Raw genomic sequence first — 18,458 nt, 5'->3', positions numbered from 1 at the left:
CGGAATAGGGCCTCCCCTTCCAATTCAGCGACCAGGTAATACAACATTAAGATGGCTGCGAACATCCACACTGAAGTGAGGCGGTGCACCGTCATGTTGTATCCATATCCTCTCACAGCAGCCAACGGTACGTTCTCCAACAACACCGTTAGAACTCTTTGCACGAATCTCAAGTACAGGTGGCCATTCAGACGGCCAGGTAGAAGATGTGGCCCAGTGAGATTATCATGTACAATGCCGATCCAGATATTCACAACAAAACGTACTTGATAGCGTGACTCTACCACAGCTTGAGGGCTTTCCTCATCCCACACATTGCTATTCCTGCCGTTCAAAATACCATTACTATCAAATGATGCCTCATTAGTAAGCCTCACGAAGGAACGACGTAACTATAGGAACCATCGGTATAACAGTTGTTAACTGTCATAGCTTTGTTGGGAAAGTACCAGAGCTCCTATCGCTAATAGAAAGCACTGATGCTCAAATCGTTATAGGCACTGAAAGCTGGCTAAAGCGCGAGATAAGCTCAACCGAAATTTTTGCGGAGAACCTATCGGTGTTCCGAAAGCATAGGCTAAACACGGTTGGCGGTGGCGTGTTTGTTGCTGTTAGAAGTAGTTCATCTTGTCGCGAAATTTCATTAGGTAGTTCCCGTGAGTTAGTATGGGCAGAGATCATTGTTGGCAACCGGAATAAAATAATAATTTGATCCTTTTACCAACCTCTCAATTCAAATAAAGCTATTTCTAAAAGGCTCAAAGAAAACTTGAGTGTGATTTCAAACACGTAACCGACTGATACGATTATGGCTGGTGTTGACTTTAATTTACCCTCGATATGTTGGCAAAAATCCATGTTTAATTCCGAAGGTACGGATAAAACATAATCTGAAATTGTGCTAAACGCCTTCTCTGAATTAGCTCATGAGCCCACGCGAATAGTAAACGGTTGTGAAAACACCCATGACCTCTTAGCGACAAATAAGCCTGAGTTAATAATAAGCATCAAAACGGGTACAGGGATTAGTGAACACAGGGATGTCGTAGCGAGAGCGAATATTTTAACCCCTAAATCCTTCAAAAATAAACGAAAAGTATACCTATTCAAAAAAGCAAATAAAAACTCTCTTGACGCCTTCCTGGAAGACAATCTCCACTCCTTCCAAATTAACGAAATAAGTGAAGACCATATGTGGCTTGAATTCAAAGAAATAGTATTTGCAGCAATTGAGAAATTTATAGCAAATAGATTAACAAACGACGGAGCTGATCCTCTTTGGTACACAAAACGGGTCAGGACACTTTTGCAGCAACAACGAAACAAACATGAGAAATTTAACAGTCGCAAAATCCCCAAGATTGTCCATCTTTTGCAGAAGCTCGGAATTTAGTACGGACTTCAATGCGAGATGCTTATAACAGTTCCCACAACGAAACTTTGTCTCGAAACCTGGCAGAAACTTCAGAGAGATTCTGGTCGTATGTGAAGTATACTAGCGGCAGGGCGATAGCTATGAAGATACTATCGAAGACAGTGCTGCCAAAGCATACTAACAATTGCCTTCCGAAATGCCTTCGCAAAAGATGAGGAATATATTACAAAATTCGAATCAAGAACAGCTGCCAACGTGAGAGCGTAGAAGTAAATATCCTCGGAGTAGTGAAGCAACTTAAATCACTTAATAAAAGCGAGTCTTATGGTCCATATTGTATACCAATTAGGCTCCTTTCCGAGTATGCTGATGCTATATCTCCATACTTAACAAACATATACAACCCTTCGCTCTATGAAAGGTCCGTACCCAAAGACTGGAAAGTTGCAGAGGTCATACCAATATTCAAGAAAGGTGGTAGGAGTAATCCACTAATTTACAGGCCCATACCATCAACGTCGATATGCAGCAGAATAATGGAACATATAATGTGTTCGAACATTATTAATTACCTCGAAGAAAACAGTCTATTGACTCACACTCATCGTGGATTTAGAAAACATCGTTCTTGTGAAACACAACTAGTTCTTCACTCACATGAAGTGTTGAGTGCTATTGACAAGGGATTTCAGATTGATTCCGTATTTTTGGACTTGCAGAAGACTTTTGACACGGTGTCAGCGGCCTTGCTGCAGTGGTAACACCGGTTCCCGTCAGATCACCGAAGTTAAGCGCTGTCGGGCTTGGCTAGCATTTGGATGGATGACCAGCCGGTCTGCCGAGCGTTGTTGGCAAGCGGAGTGCACTCAGCCCTTGTGAGGCAAACCGAGAAGCTACTTGATTGAGATGTAGCGGCTTCGGTCTCGTAAACTGACGTACGCCGCGAGAGCGGTGTGCTGACAACATGCCCTTCCATATCTGCATCCAGTGACGCCAGTAGGCTGAGGATGAGACAGTGGTCGGTCAGTACCGTTGGGCCTTCCTGGCCTGTTCGGACGGAGTTTTTGACACTGTACCACACAATCGGCTTGTAGTGAAATTGCGTGCTTATGGAATATCGTCTCAGTTGTGTGACTGCATTCGTGATTTCCTGTCAGAGAGGTCAAAGTTCGTAGTAGTTGACGGTAAGTCACGGAGTAAAACAGAAGTGATTTCAGGCGTTGCCCAAGGTAGTGTTACAGGCCCTTTGCTGTATATAAACGATTTGGGAGAGAATCTGGACAGCCGTCTTAGGTTGCTTTCAGATGACGCTGTCGCTTATCGACTAGTAAGATCAAAGCAAATTGCAAAATGATTTAGAAAAGATGTATGTATGGTGCGAAAATTGCCGACTGACACTAAATAACGAACAATGTGAGGTCATCCATATGAGTGTTAAAAGGAATCCGTTAAACTTCGGTTACACTATAAATCAATCAAATGTAACGGCCGTAAATTCAGCTAAATACCTAGTAATTATAATTAGGAACAACTTAAATTGGAAGGAACACACAGAAAATGTTGTGGGGAAGTATAACCAAAGACTGCGTTTTATTGGCAGGACCCTAAGAAAATGTAACATATCTACCGAGGAGACTGTTTACAATAAGGTTGTCTGTCCTCTTTTAGAATACTGCTGCTCGGTGTGGGATCCTTAACAGATAGGACTGACGGTGTATATCGAAAAAGTTCAAAGAAGGACAGCACGTTTTATGTTATCGCGAAATATGGGAGAGAGTGTCACTGAAATGATACAGGATTTGAGGTGTACATCATTAATAGAAAGGTGTTTTTCGTTGCGACGAAATCTTCTCACGAAATTCCAATCACAAACTTTCTCCTTCGAACGCGAAAATATTTTTTTTTGTCACCTACCTACGTAGAGAGAAAAGATCACCATGATAAAATAAGGAAAATCAGAACTCGTACGGAACGGTACAGGTGTTTGTTCTTTCCGCGCGCTATATGGGATTGGAATAATAGAGAATTCAGAAGGTGGTTCTATGAACCTTCTGCCAGGCACTTAAATGTGATTTGCAGAGTATCCATGTAGACAACATACTGATTGTTCCCAATGTGCTCCTCTATCCGGACGCGACCTATTTTCCACTCTCTGAGATGCATACAGTCACCTGGATAAAGGGTATAGTTGTCCATTTTTTTCAGAGATGAACTCGAGAATGTGATCAACTTTTGAACGTTTTTGCTAAAATGACATTACGTAAGGAGACGACACGTCAAATACCAGTCCATTTTTCCAAACCGTGCTGCAGTTGGAACCATTCCGGTGAGCGAGGTCGAAAGGTACAGCTCTACTCTCATGACCATAGAAGGCTCGGCGATCCATCCCGATGCCCAAGGAACTTTTTGCATTTATTTTTTCGCTGTCCCTATGCTAATTAAAGGAGTTTTCTGTTATTATTTTTACACTGTATAATAATAAAGAACACTAAATTGTTTTTACATTTACAGGCGAAAGCTGCGAGGGAAAATTTGTACCGAGGCTGAGAATCGAACGCTTGTCTCCTGCTTACTACGCAGGTGCGTCAGCCACTAAGGTTGGTTGTTTTTTGGGGAAGGAGACCAGACAGCGTGGTCATCGGTCTCATCGGATTAGGGAAGGATGGGGAAGGAAGTCGGCCGTGCCCTTTCAGAGGAACCATCCCGGCATTTGCCTGGAGTGATTTAGGGAAATCACGGGAAACCTAAATCAGGATGGCCGGACGCGGGATTGAACCGTCGTCCTCCCGAATGCGAGTCCAGTGTCTAACCACTGCGCCACCTCGCTCGGTTCAGCCACTAAGCACCTTGGCACAGCAGGTCACACAACTGCACGGATTACCGTGGCACGCCTCCGTACTCGATTCAAACAGTCACTGCCACCTAAGTCTACCTTAAATTAACAACAGTTTATTTAGTTAGTGGTGCAACACTCAAGCCTAACTATCAACTGACGGACAAGAATCTGTCAATGGTTAGTTCATCCGTATAGGCCTTAGACGAGGTGCATTAACTGCTTGGATCATTCCAATCCCACCTTTTATCCATTGAGTAGACATAAAGAATACAGGTAACTGAAGAAACAATTTAGTGAAATGACATAATTTCAGGGACTTTTCTGGTCTCATATAGATATGATTTTTTGTATACAGACTGAAGCGGCGAATGAAAATTTATCACTACTGGATACCTAACACAGTTATTGTCAAGGAATTTGCATGTAGCGAATTAATTTCCAATTATTTCGTACAGCAATGGATTGTCAACAGGTCTGTTTTTTCAGACATGCATGTAAGCGCACGTAATAGAGTTTGTTCTGAATCCTCAGAGCACGAGTCCTACCTTCAATTGTCCGTTTTTCTTTTTTTTTTACGTGTTTTGGATGTGTGTGTTTACTGTTTATAGTGTTTCGAACTGTCACTGTGTGCTTCTAGGTCGTGTTTTGTTCTATTGTCTACGCGCAGTTTGGCATTCGTTTGTTATGTAGGTGCGGTTGTTATTCGGCGTCATGAGAACGCTCCGGAAAAATGGAGGAATATGAGTGGAGGGCTAGTTTTAGTTTTTGGCTGACGAAACACTGATAGAAGTTGCGGTGTCTACACAGCGCTGTTGGCACGGCGTGAGTGATAGGCTTAGCAGCGCCACCTGGCTCAGCTTCAATGAATTATGGCGGGCTCGCTCGTGAGGTCAGCTCCGGCGGCGCGGCGGATGAGGAGGAGGCCGGGTACCTGGGTGGGAGAGGGGGAGGGGATGCTGGCAGTGACGCCCACGACGCCCCCCTCCCCCCGCTCTCCCTTCCCCGCCCCGACGCCGCCTCCTTCCCCCACTCCCCCCTTCCTCCAGCGCGCTTGTTTGTCTCCGCAGGTGACAGCCGGTGTCGGCCCGTTTTAGGCCTTTGATGACGCTCTGCACTGGCCTGGTAAATTAAGTCGCCGCGGCCGGATATAGCGGAGCAAGCAATGGGCGGTGGTCGCGAGCGCCGGACGCGCGCGCCGCTACGCTGGTCGCACCGGCTGCCAGCTAGGCCGCGTCTCACCTGCAGCTGCATTGTCCGAAGGCGCAATTTTATCAGTTGTTGGGTAAACATAAAGTATACACATTAAATGCAAACTGATTATTAATTAATTCAATGTATAAAAACGGATTAGTGCCGCTAGTTGCACAAACTAAAATACAGATGCTTCGTAATTACTTTATTTCTCTATGCGCTGGAATTTACATGATTCTCAGGCTATGATTATATTTTATTGTGGGTCACAGTTCTGAGAACACACAACTAATGATAGCACTTTCCTTGACAATACTTGCAAGAGTACATTGTTGATATGATGATGTAATCTGTATGTGTATACAGGGTGTTACAAAAAGGTACGGCCAAACTTTCAGGAAACATTCCTAACACACAAATAAAGAAAAAATGTTACGTGGACACGTGTCCGCAAACGCTTAGTTTCCATGTTAGAGCTCGTTTTAGTTTCGTCAGTATGTACTGTACTTCCTCGATTCACCGCCATGATTTCATACGGAATACTCTACCTGTGCTGCTAGAACATGTGCCTTTACAAGTACGACACAACATGTGGTTCATGCACGAAGGAGCTCCTGCACATTTCAGTCGAAGTGTTCGTACGCTTCTCAACAACAGATTCGGTGACCGATGGATTGGTAGAGGCAGACCAATTCCATGGCCTCCACGCTCTCCTGACCTCAACCCTCTTGACTTTCATTTATCGGGGCATCTGAAAGCTCTTGTCTACGCAACCCCGGTACCAAATGTAGAGACTCTTGGTGCTCGTATTGTGGACGGCTGTGATACAATACGCTCTCCAGGGCTGCATCAGCGCATCAGGGTTTCCATGCGACGGAGGGTGGATGCATTTATCCCTGCTAACGGAGGACATTTTGAACATTTCCTGCAACATAGTGTTTGAAGTCACGCTGGTACGTTCTGTTGCTGTGTGTTTCTATCCCATGATTAATGTGATTTGAAGAGAAGTAATAAAATGAGCTCTAATATGGAAAGTAAGCGTTTCTGGACACATGTCCACATAACATATTTTCCTTCTTTGTGCGTGGGGAACGTTTCCTGAAAGTTTAGCCGTACCTTTTTGTAACACCCTGTATAACTATGTACTAATAGTGAAACTGTAAAACCATCGTGTCTTTGTATTTCTTTCATTCAACACGATAATCTTCAAAAGTTTCGTTGGGCTTCATGGGGATTCACAGGTAACTTGATCATAACTTGACACAACGTACAGGCTTATTTAATGAAACTAGGAAGCTGAAAATAAATCTTAATTTAAAGTTTTATCATCTGTTCAGCTTAGAAGTTCGGATTTTTACCTTATTGTCTCTGTAGTACACGAAAGAGGCAACTGATGGTGTTGGTAGGTCCGTCGCACACCATAGCTCTTAGTTTTCCGTAAACTCAGTGACAGGTGCATTTTCAGAAGTTTACAACTGTGGCAGAATTAAGTTCCGCAATCATACCTTTACGATTACAAACTAATGTACGGAATTACAGATTTCGCTTTGTGTATTACAAACGTAACGACACTGATTTGCTTCTTTCGATTGGTTTCCATATTTTTTGCTAGGAGAAACGTACTTATTAATTTTTTGTGATTTGAGTACCTACGTAGTACATTTTTAATTTCGTTTTGTTTACGAAAAAATGCCTAAAAAACAGTCGAGTCTTTCTGGGTACACCAGAATGGCTAAAAGACTGAGGACTATGAAGATCGTGAGGCGAGAATTGGTGTAGTTCAGCAACATCAGGCTTTAACTCGTACTTTGGAAACTACTTCAGAATGTGAGGGACGATGAAACTCTGATCGAGAGCGACAAACGTGATCTCGCTCCTCACTATGTGACATAAACAAGTCGTCCAGTCATACATATTTAGTGCTACCCGTGCAAAGCTGGGGTAGGTCACTAGTATTATAAAAATGCCCTTTTTATTAAAAGAGCGACACCTTTCCAGGGGTACTTATCAGAAATATGATACAAATGGAAGGAAACATAACGGAAGCCATAAAGAACAAGCTACGATGGTACGGTAATTTAGAAGGAGTGCATGATAATACGTGGACAAAGAAAGTATGAAGGGGATTTCTAGAATGGAAACACAAAAGAGGCCGACGCTTATAAGACAAGGGACAAATGGCAGCTCCAGGAATTTGGGACGAGGGGATTGGGATTACCGTCAACTGTGGGGGTTGGAAAGTGAGGAACAACACTAGCTGCAAATAAATCGCAATCATACACTCCTGGAAATGGAAAAAAGAACACATTGACACCGGTGTGTCAGACCCACCATACTTGCTCCGGACACTGCGAGAGGGCTGTACAAGCAATGATCACACGCACGGCACAGCGGACACACCAGGAACCGCGGTGTTGGCCGTCGAATGGCGCTAGCTGCGCAGCATCTGTGCACCGCCGCCGTCAGTGTCAGCCAGTTTTCCGTGGCATACGGAGCTCCATCGCAGTCTTTAACACTGGTAGCATGCCGCGACAGCGTGGACGTGAACCGTATGTGCAGTTGACGGACTTTGAGCGAGGGCGTATAGTGGGCATGCGGGAGGCCGGGTGGACGTACCGCCGAATTGCTCAACACGTGGGGCGTGAGGTCTCCACAGTACATCGATGTTGTCGCCAGTGGTCGGCGGAAGGTGCACGTGCCCGTCGACCTGGGACCGGACCGCAGCGACGCACGGATGCACGCCAAGACCGTAGGATCCTACGCAGTGCCGTAGGGGACCGCACCGCCACTTCCCAGCAAATTAGGGACACTGTTGCTCCTGGGGTATCGGCGAGGACCGTTTGCAACCGTCTCCATGAAGCTGGGCTACGGTCCCGCACACCGTTAGGCCGTCTTCCGCTCACGCCCCAACATCGTGCAGCCCGCCTCCAGTGGTGTCGCGACAGGCTTGAATGGAGGGACGAATGGAGACGTGTCGTCTTCAGCGATGAGAGTCGCTTCTGCCTTGGTGCCAATGATGGTCGTATGCGTGTTTGGCTCCGTGCAGGTGAGCGCCACAATCAGGACTGCATACGACCGAGGCACACAGGGCCAACACCCGGCATCATGGTGTGGGGAGCGATCTCCTACACTGGCCGTACACCACTGGTGATCGTCGAGGGGACACTGAATAGTGCACGGTACATCCAAACCGTCATCGAACCCATCGTTCTACCATTCCTAGACCGGCAAGGGAACTTGCTGTTCCAACAGGACAATGCACGTCCGCATGTATCCCGTGCTACCCAACGTGCTCTAGAAGGTGTAAGTCAACTACCCTGGCCAGCAAGGTCTCCGGATCTGTCCCCCATTGAGCATGTTTGGGACTGGATGAAGCGTCGTCTCACGCGGTCTGCACGTCCAGCACGAACGCTGGTCCAACTGAGGTGCCAGGTGGAAATGGCATGGCAAGCCGTTCCACAGGACTACATCCAGCATCTCTACGATCGTCTCCATGGGAGAATAGCAGCCTGCATTGCTGCGAAAGGTGGATATACACTGTACTAGTGCCGACATTGTGCATGCTCTGTTGCCTGTGTCTATGTGCCTGTGGTTCTGTCAGTGTGATCATGTGATGTATCGGACCCCAGGAATGTGTCAATAAAGTTTCCCCTTCCTGGGACAATGAATTCACGGTGTTCTTATTTCAATTTCCAGGAGTGTATATACATATATTCATGATGCGTTTGAGGCAAGATTCCAAATATTGGCAGGTGGTTTTCTGATCAAACGCATTAGAACATTTGACAGGCAAGTGGACTCTTACAGGATCTTCGTCGATATGACCTAATTTGAATAGTTGATTGTAGGATAGTACCTCCAGAACTAGACATAGCTCGAAACGGATTTTGTCTACAGAACCTAAAAACAAACATCAAACCACTGCGTTGAGCATGACACGATTTCTGTTAGGATTAATACAAGTTAGTAGTATTTAATAGACGTAAACATGGTCCGTAGTAGGCTGAAATGTGATTTTCATTTAATCATGCGGTTAGCTAATTTCGACTACTTGTCATAGTCAAGCACCTGTAAAACCAACACGGAACTTCACTACATTGTCTGCATACATCGCAATGTGTAAAGTGTTATTTATACACGGCGATGTATGCAGACAATGTGGCGGTTTTCCATGTTGGTTTTACAGGTGCTTGACAATGACAAGTGGTTGAGATTAGCTAGTCGCACGATTAAACAAAAATCACATTGCAGCCTAATACGGATCATGTTTACGTTTAGTAATCATCTGGAGGCTGTGGACCCCCACACATACAAAATTTCAATATTATTTAACACTTTTATAAATAATTACAGTAAAACATATATCTCTTACTCACCGAAAAAAATCCTCACAGACGTATATGATACTGAAAATTGATCTTATGACAAGCGTGCAAAATTTCATAGTGTCTTGTATTGTTTTCATTATTTTTTCAGTATCCGGCTGTTGTCTTCTAGCAGGCTCAATGTTTCTGCAGGTTAGGCAGGCCGGCTTCTTGCCATCTTCAGGAGTTCCTCATGACTTTTTTTGTTGTTGAGTGTCGCATGTTCTGACTTCCGTGTCTTTGCCCAAGTAAGGATGCACTCAGTGGGAAGCAGTACGTGGGTGATGGGTAGTTTATTGACGCAGTAAGACGTTAGTTCCGATTTCGGCCAGTAGAGTGGTACCATCCGGGCATTCAGGCCCTCAGTAAGATAGCATAAGGCCGTAACATTGAATAGAGATTATGTTGAAAAATAGGGGCTTGTAGCCAAAAGAGTTAGGAATAGTACGGTGTATTAAAAACTACCTGCTTTGAGAAAAATGTGTTGCATTACTTATTGAACGCTCCTCGTATTTCAATTGATCCACGTCCCAATCTTGATGACCGCATGACCACTGCAATCGTAACAGACGATGTAGTTCAGTCTGCAAGGGAACATGTCATTCACGATCTTAATGACACAAGCTACTATTGCCCGAGAAGATAGACACACTGTTCGTTCGGATGTACAGTTCATACAGCCACGTCATATACCTTGAGCTAGGAAATGGGCTGGTTTGCAGCAAGAAATGTTTGGACAAGGAAGATATAGCTGTGTCATGCTTTCCATGGCGCTTCCCATGACGTAGCAACACAGAAATGTGGACTGACGGTGTGCCCAATGACAACATCGGACACAACAGGAGCCTCACGTCGTATTTTCAGATGAGCCCCATTGCATTCAGCACCAGTACGGAGGAATGCATGCCTGCAGACACAGAGAAAGCAAAAACTACCGCATAACATTCGTCATTGTCATATAGGCCGAGAAACTTGTGCGTTGGAATGCGGTGCAGTTGGGTACAGATCACTATCACCTCTCGGTCGCATAGCAACCACTTTGCGCAGCAGATACTGCATTTAGCAGGTGTTAAGGCTGGTGACTGTGCCCTGTACTCGGAATGAAAGTAATGTTGTCATTCAACACGATAACACAAGACCTCTTGTTGCCGGTGCAGTACAGACGGAGTGTGATCGACTGTTGCCCTAGTCAGCGCTTTATCTTGATCCCTCAATCACTAAAAACACTTACCTACTAGTACCGATGAACTACGGAACAGAATCGCAGTAACATGGGATGACATCCGCTTCAGGCAACCGAGCTCAGTTCGTGAAATGTATTTGAGTTGCGAGTACAAACAACCATCTGCTGTGTAAAGGAATGATGACATTGAAAATTTATTCCTGACCGGGTTTAGGACTCTAATTTCCTGCTTTACTAGTGTGGGGTCACCTTAACCGGTCAGCTACCCGTCCACGACCCCCGGCCAGATCGTGTGCGGTTCTAGGCGCTACAGTCTGGAACTGCGTGACCGCTACGGTCGCAGGTTCGAATCCTGCCTCGGGCAAGGATGTGTGTGATGTCCTTAGGCTAGTTAGTTTTAAGTTCTAGGAGACTGATGACCTTAGAAGTTAAGTCCCATAGTGCTCAGAGCCATTTGAACCAAAACCTGCACCGGTATACACATTACACGCATCATGTAATCCCCGTGAGGGGCAGGATATTTTAATTGAAAGTCGCGGCCTGGTATCGGGGAGTAAATGCCATATTGCAGTGCGTGTGCCTTCTAAGGAACATCGCACAGTTCTTCTTAATATTACAGGCACTGCAATATCGTTAAAATCTGTTTGAGTCGATCTTCAGCAGTGTTGAAACCATTGCTGCTGCATGATGTGGCAATTCACTCCCCCAAAATTTTATCATGTGTTCCTACAACTATGCCATGTATTCTTCCTACTATGCTGTGTACGCAAAGTAAGAAGAACTTCGAATTTTTCTTTGCTGCGTGTTACTGAATTTTAATGGTGAGCCATGTATTTTCAGGAGCGGCTCTACATGGCCGTTACTTCGTCTAACTTGAACGTCCAGCCCATTAAAAAAATTCTCATTCATTTATTTATTGGTAAAGTCGTGCTGACGAGCGAACCTGTTTTAAAGGCGATTGGAGTGCTCCGGCAGGGCTTTGATTGCCTGGCGACCCTCGGCCACGGGCAGGTGTTGGCCCGGGGCGGCGGCTCTCTGTTCGCTGCTTGCGATTCGCTGACCTTTCGCTTAAGAGGGCGGCGCGGCCCCTGGGAGGACGAAGCCCAGGCGAGGTGACAGATGCCGGCGCTGCCCCAGCTTCTCCCCACACCTCCCGTGCGGCGACCACAATCTCGCCACGACGCCTGCACAGCCCCCAGACGGCAACCCGCCGTGCGCCGCAGTAGCGCGCGGAAGCCGGAGTGGCTGTCCCTGCCCTGGGCCACGAGGGCAATGGGAGTGTGATGCTTTTGCTGCGAGGGCTATACGGAATGCAAGATCAGGCTGGTCGCGGAAGGCAGACCACAGTGAAAATCGAAAATGTTTTATTTGCAGCAGTCGGCGACACCTTTCGGCTACATCTGTACATAGTCGCTGCTCCGACTGAGACATTTGTCGTAGCATTGTACCAACGTTCGAATACCCTCGTCGTAGAAAGCAGCCTCTTGTGCTTTCTGCCAATTCTCTACGTTGATTTGCACCTTGTTGTGTGTGCCTAAACATTGTCTTCATAGCCAGCGATTCATGTGACCAACGATGAAAATCAGAGGGAGCCATGTTCGGGCTGTATGGCAGGTGATCAAACAAGTCCCGCCGAAACCGCTGCCGAAGCGCCCTCATTGCAACTGCAGAGAACTGCCATGAAGAAAGAAATGTATGACAGGTACGTTATGTGGGCTGCATGAAATTAGGCGAAATCCTCATGGGCACTCATCGTTGGCGGGAGAAACTATTTTCTAAGCATCTTTACGTGCTCACTGTGCGCTCAGAACAGAAAAGAGCAACGTGACGCGATCGACGTGCATACTAGAGAGACAGTGCAAAACATGTATGGCAAGTGTCGTCAGATTTTCACTACACTTTCCATTTCGCGGTCGACTGGACATTACTTTCCAAACAGTCCTGATATTTCCTGTCGAAATACTGCTTTCACACTAAAACAATTTATCAACCATCACTTTTTTGCTTCTGAACTGTTTAAATTTGTTTTTCCAGCCTCTTACTTCTTTAAGCATTGATATCAAAACGACAGGATTTGTCGACGTAGAGTAAGTATTCAGTAATGTAAAATGGCGCAATATGTTTGACATTTTCAGAAAAATGGGTATGAGTTACAGAAAAAGACAACTGACAACATATACAATACACGCTGAGTTATAAATAATACCACGCCGCACCACAGAGTCTCGCGTCCGTCGGCCGTCGTAATTTAATGTACATATTATTATTGTTATTATTATTTTTTGATTGTTGCCGACTTACGTGGTGGGCCTTAATAAAAATGATATTTAAGTTGAACAATGTAATAAACTTTTCATATTACTTTCCTCGGCTAGTCAGTTCACTTTAAAGCAAGAAATCTTTAGTTATTAATTAAAATTGCGGCCCACACACGCGCGAGAGTATTTTTCTTACCTCCGTTGACCATTGTATTGTAGTCGGAGTCCTGGCTCTGGCTCTCAGCTATGGTACTGAAAATAAGAATCTTAAAGCTAAGTATTTCTGCAACTTCGTGCGGCTGTGGAGAAAAATTGATATTATGCTAATAGCGGGCGAGTTTTCAGCTTCCGTTAAATTTTCATAAGTTAATATCGCCACGTAATGGCGTCGTTGGCTGCATCGGCCGCTGCGATTGTTGAGCTGTAAATTACTTGAATGCAGGTTAATTCAAGGAAGGTGGACATGAAATCGGGATCACCTCTTACAAATTAAAAGTGCACAATAATATTAAATCAGTATATTATATGCTTAACTCATACAAATATGCTTACATTCGTCAGCACACGCAAGATGTCCCTCTAGACACATTCAAGACAAAAGAGGAAGTGAAGACGACTAAAAAAATTAACAAAAGAGTGTATCTTGTCACCTCTTTAGATCATTTTGTCATAAATTATTTCTTTGCAATCGAAACCTACACAGAGAAATTATTATTTTACGGCTACATGATAAAAATTTGGCACTGGGGACGCTATATTGCCCCCCGAAATGTTTATGTCATAAAAAATGTTCGTGTTTTTTTTTTTTTGTTTTTTTTTGACATAAATATTTCCTCTTTCATGTCCACAGTGTCCACACGCAGATTTTTCTTTATATATGTCACATCGTATATTTTCACAGTAGTAATTACTGAGGTGTGTTGCACACAAGGTGTAATACAGATGAAGTTCAAGGTATACAACCACGAGTTAGTCCGGAATATTTGAAGTCCCAGGGGTGTCAACTGTTCGCTCCCCATTTGGCGCGGCCGTAGGGAAACCTGGGGAAAACCTCGGCGGAGCTACAGACTAACTGCTTTGGTCACTTTCACTTAATTGTTTCTGGAATGTCATTGGAGTACAGGATGTGCATACAAATATTTTTGTTGCACTATGCAAAAAATGAGGTCATTATAACACTTGATTGCGGTGTCGTTGATGATCTACGCCGCGACGTTTAGCTCGCGACGGCGTCGGTTGGTGTGTTCGGTGCTCGGCGGTCGTGGCGGCTGCGGAGAGGTCAACGCCCGCTCGACGCCAGCGTGTGTCTCGCCGTCGCGGAACGTCAGAATCAGCTGATCGGCTGCACGGTTGGCGATGCGCTTCTGTCTCGCCCGACCGTGGCGGAGTGGGATGATATCCGCCTCCCGCGCTTGTTGGCAGGAGTCAGCTCTGCTACGCATCTCCGACGTAGTACATGAAACATACACACAACCAATGTAATATTTGTTTCCCGCCGCAGATGGTTACGCTAGTGGGAAAGAAGAATTTATTAGCGCGGCAGTTGTTGTTAAGTTTTCGCCAGTTTCCGAGTGTCAAGCCAGCACTGTCTTGCAGAATACATGACATGGATCTTCTCCCGTGAATGAAATTTTGGTGCGCCACTGTTTCCATTACACGTCAGTTTTTGTCTTGATAAAATTATTTATGTTTTCGCCGCACTCGCAGGCACTGGTGAGTGTCCCAATACGAGCTTAGCACAAACATTCGCCGTTTCTGCGGTCGCTGTTTTGCAACAGTCCACGCATCGCATTCCAATCTCGTATTGTTGTACTCATTGAAATTACAGTCTGTCCCAAAAATATTGACTGTGGGTTCACTTCACGTTAACAGTTCACATTTATAAGCAAATTCACAGTTTTTCGTGCGTAATATTGGCGTTTGGCGTCCTCACCGCTGTTGAACGTTCAATACTAGCACTTCACTGTCCATATCACAGTTTCACCTTCACAGTTTTTCACACTGTTTTAAAGTAACTTTTTCGATTAGTTCACAAACACTAATGTATTTCATTCAGTCTGAACTGGATTTTGGCTTGTGCTGGATTTTACCAGTCTCTCGCACTACTTGTCTCTTTTCCTTTTCCACTTAGAGTCGTACTTGCCTTCAGATTTTTTGACTATACAATTGTATTTCCGTCTCATCTGAGGTCAGTCCCCATGTCATGTCTGCCCACTCATTGCGTACTTGCCCTCCAGAGCCAGGCTCGACTTTACAAAACTTTGCCTCTCGCATTATTGTAGACATTTTATAATCTAGGCCTAGCGTGCAAGTTCCTAGATTAATGTTAGATTTGTGACTTTTGTTTGCACTACAAATTCGTGCAAATCTCTGCCTTAGCAGATGGCAATATATTTTAACAGTGCTTAGCGGTAGTCGCGTTTATTGATTTGCTTTGTACCTTGTCCACAACACATGAGGTACCTTGGGTGATGTACACCCTGCACTCATGTTGTTTAGTAAATTATGATTGAGCATATTTCAAGATCGGTATAGACATAAATACATGGAACAACATATACATTATAATATTAAATTTTCATAAGTTTCATTACTACTACCGTTCAAAAATATTCATGACACACTAATGAAAAATTCTTTCATCATTACATGCTGGTGAATTTTTTTTTAAATATTTTTAAAGCATTTTTCAACATGAAATTTGTAACATATTCTTAAATCTACGTTCATTTTTTTTCTTCAAAATGCAATTGCTTAAAAATACTATTATTCCTTAACATCTACAAAATTGAATCGCACTAATCTTGTGTGCATCATTGTTTTTAAATATTACACTAAAATCGGAACATTTACACACAGAAAAAATACCCTATAAACTTAACCTACTACACTCAAAGGTAAACGTTGCTATACTGAGCGAACTTCTTTACGTCTTTGTATGTATTTTTCTTGTTTCCTTCGTAATTGCCTCCTTCTTTGACCACGGGATGATGTAGTCTGCGTGACATAAAGTATCGTGAGGTACCATTTCGATGTTATAGGTGTAGCCCTCGTTAACACCGGGTTTTTCCGAAAACACATTCTCGTAATCTGTAAGTAGCTGAGTCAATTCGTTTTGTTCCCTGACTTTCACGGCTATCAGTTTCGTTGTTTCCTCTTTATCTCCAGTAATAAATTCTTTATAATATGCTTGTCTTGTACTTAAGTCAGAATATAAATTCATTACCTGTATTCCTTCGAATCTCGACTGAAAGCTCCGGCAATATTTACCGTGCACTTCCCGTGTCCTCAACAACGGCAAAACTACACGTCTATCCTCATTCATAAGGCTTACTTCCCCGCACAAGAGGTCGATTTTTGCGTCCCTCTGGCGTAAAAATTCCATCCCCAGGATGCAAGCAACACCTAATCCCTTAACTACTAGGAACGAGCTTTTCATTGCTTCATTTCCTACCGTAAACTCGACTTGCACCTGGTGCTTTATGATATGAGATTGTGCACCTATTGCACCTGTAACACGACAATTCTTCACTGGCAATACTGGTATTCTATTATTTTGACTCAAGTACTTTTAAAAATTTGCGCTCATGACATTGGTTGACGCACCGGTATCGACTATTATGTGTATTGGTGCTCCATACATATCTGCTTGCAATATAGCCTGCACAACACTTTTGTCGGTTCGGTTACATGTCTGCGGTATGTCTACAAGTTCCTTTTCTACTTTTGTTCCTTCATTGTATCTCAGCATACAAAGTTTATGGCTGTCATCCGTGAATGTGCCCTCACTACACCATCCTGCAGCCAACAACGGAGAGCGTATTGTGGCTGTCTTTAGTTTAACGGATGAGCATTAGTGGGTTGACAGTTGTCTGTCACTTCCACTAACCTCACACTGTGGTTCTGGTTGTTGTTGTTGCTACTGTTGGGTTGGCCGCCCTGCCGTGGGTTGACAGTTGTCTGTCACTTCCACTAACCTCACATTGTGGTTCTGGTTGTTGTTGTTGCTACTGTTGGGTTGGCCGCCCTGCCTCCCCGATGGTGTATTTTGATATTGTGTATGGCTCTGGTTTTGTGGTGGTCGGTTGTAACTCCCTGACATGTTCTGTGACGGACCTGGGTTGGCGTTCCATTGTGGCGCTGTGTTTTGTTGCCACTGTGGTGTCGGTTCGTTACGACCACGCCACTGGTTTCGGTTGTTCCACCATTGCGGATTGCCGTTACCATTATATCCATTACTCATGCGTCCATCATGTCTCCTCTTTCGATTTTGACGATTATAACCGTTGCTGTTATAACCATTGCCATTGTTTGTGCCTCGATTCTGTTGCCGGTGCTCTTCCCTATTCCCGTTACCATTTGGTACTAAGTTACTACCATTACTGTGGCTGCTATTGTAATCGGCTTTTTGTTGATTACAGCCTGCATGGTTCCACTTGTTTTCGGTTTTCATATCTTCGATCAATAAGTCAACAGAATCCACTATTTCCATGAATTGTTCTATATCGTATTCCGGCACAATGATGAAATATCTTTTAATTTCACTGGGCAACTTCATTTTTATTAATCTGATTATGTCACGATCGGACATTGGCTCATCCCAGTACCTGGTTTTGTTTATATACTTTTCGAAATATTTGCGTAACGTTCCCATCTTAGGATTGTACATTTCTGGACTGTACAACTCCTTTCGTAGTCTTTCTTGGACGCTATCGGACCAGAATTTTTGCAAGAATGCACTTTCAAACTGTTGCATCGTTAGACATTTTTCGGACACGTCGGTGGCCCACAGTGCCGCGTCACCTTGAATAAAGGAGACCACGAACTGTATTCTTTGTCTTTCCGTCCATGTCCTGGGAAACACATTCCTAAAGCTCTTAATAAATACAACAGGGTAGACATTTCGTTTTTCGCTATTGAAGGGTTGGAATGTCCTGTGTTTTATTACATTGTCCTCTTTTTTGCACGTCTGATTGCTACATTCTGGGACATTCATCACTTCGTGATGTGCGCTGCACGGTATCGCATGTTGTTCGTGCTCATAATTCGCATTAGGTTGCGGTTGCGCACTCGTACCCTGCATACCGTCAGCGTTATTACAGTAATCAGTGCGCGGAGTCGGATTCATGATCTGTCCGCCACTGTTTACATTGCTTTCCAACGCAGACAGTCTTCGCGCGACCTCCGCTGTCACACGGGACTTGATCTGTGCTAATTCGGCATGTAGTGCGGCAGCACTAGCGTCAATATT

The 18,458-nt window shown here is 44.4% G+C and overlaps 1 protein-coding gene and 1 pseudogene across 1 annotated transcript in view; both read left to right on the top strand.

The window, feature by feature from the left end:
* LOC124613600 (neuroendocrine convertase 2) overlaps nucleotides 1-18,458 on the top strand; it is a 1,535,239-nt gene that overhangs the window by 171,217 nt on the left and 1,345,564 nt on the right. The window lies entirely within an intron of this gene.
* LOC124614662 lies at nucleotides 2,112-2,229 on the top strand (annotated as a pseudogene).

The sequence above is a fragment of the Schistocerca americana genome, chromosome 4 (assembly GCF_021461395.2).
Source record: "Schistocerca americana isolate TAMUIC-IGC-003095 chromosome 4, iqSchAmer2.1, whole genome shotgun sequence".
Lineage (NCBI taxonomy): Eukaryota > Metazoa > Arthropoda > Insecta > Orthoptera > Acrididae > Schistocerca > Schistocerca americana.
This window is presented reverse-complemented; position numbering and strand designations above follow the sequence as displayed.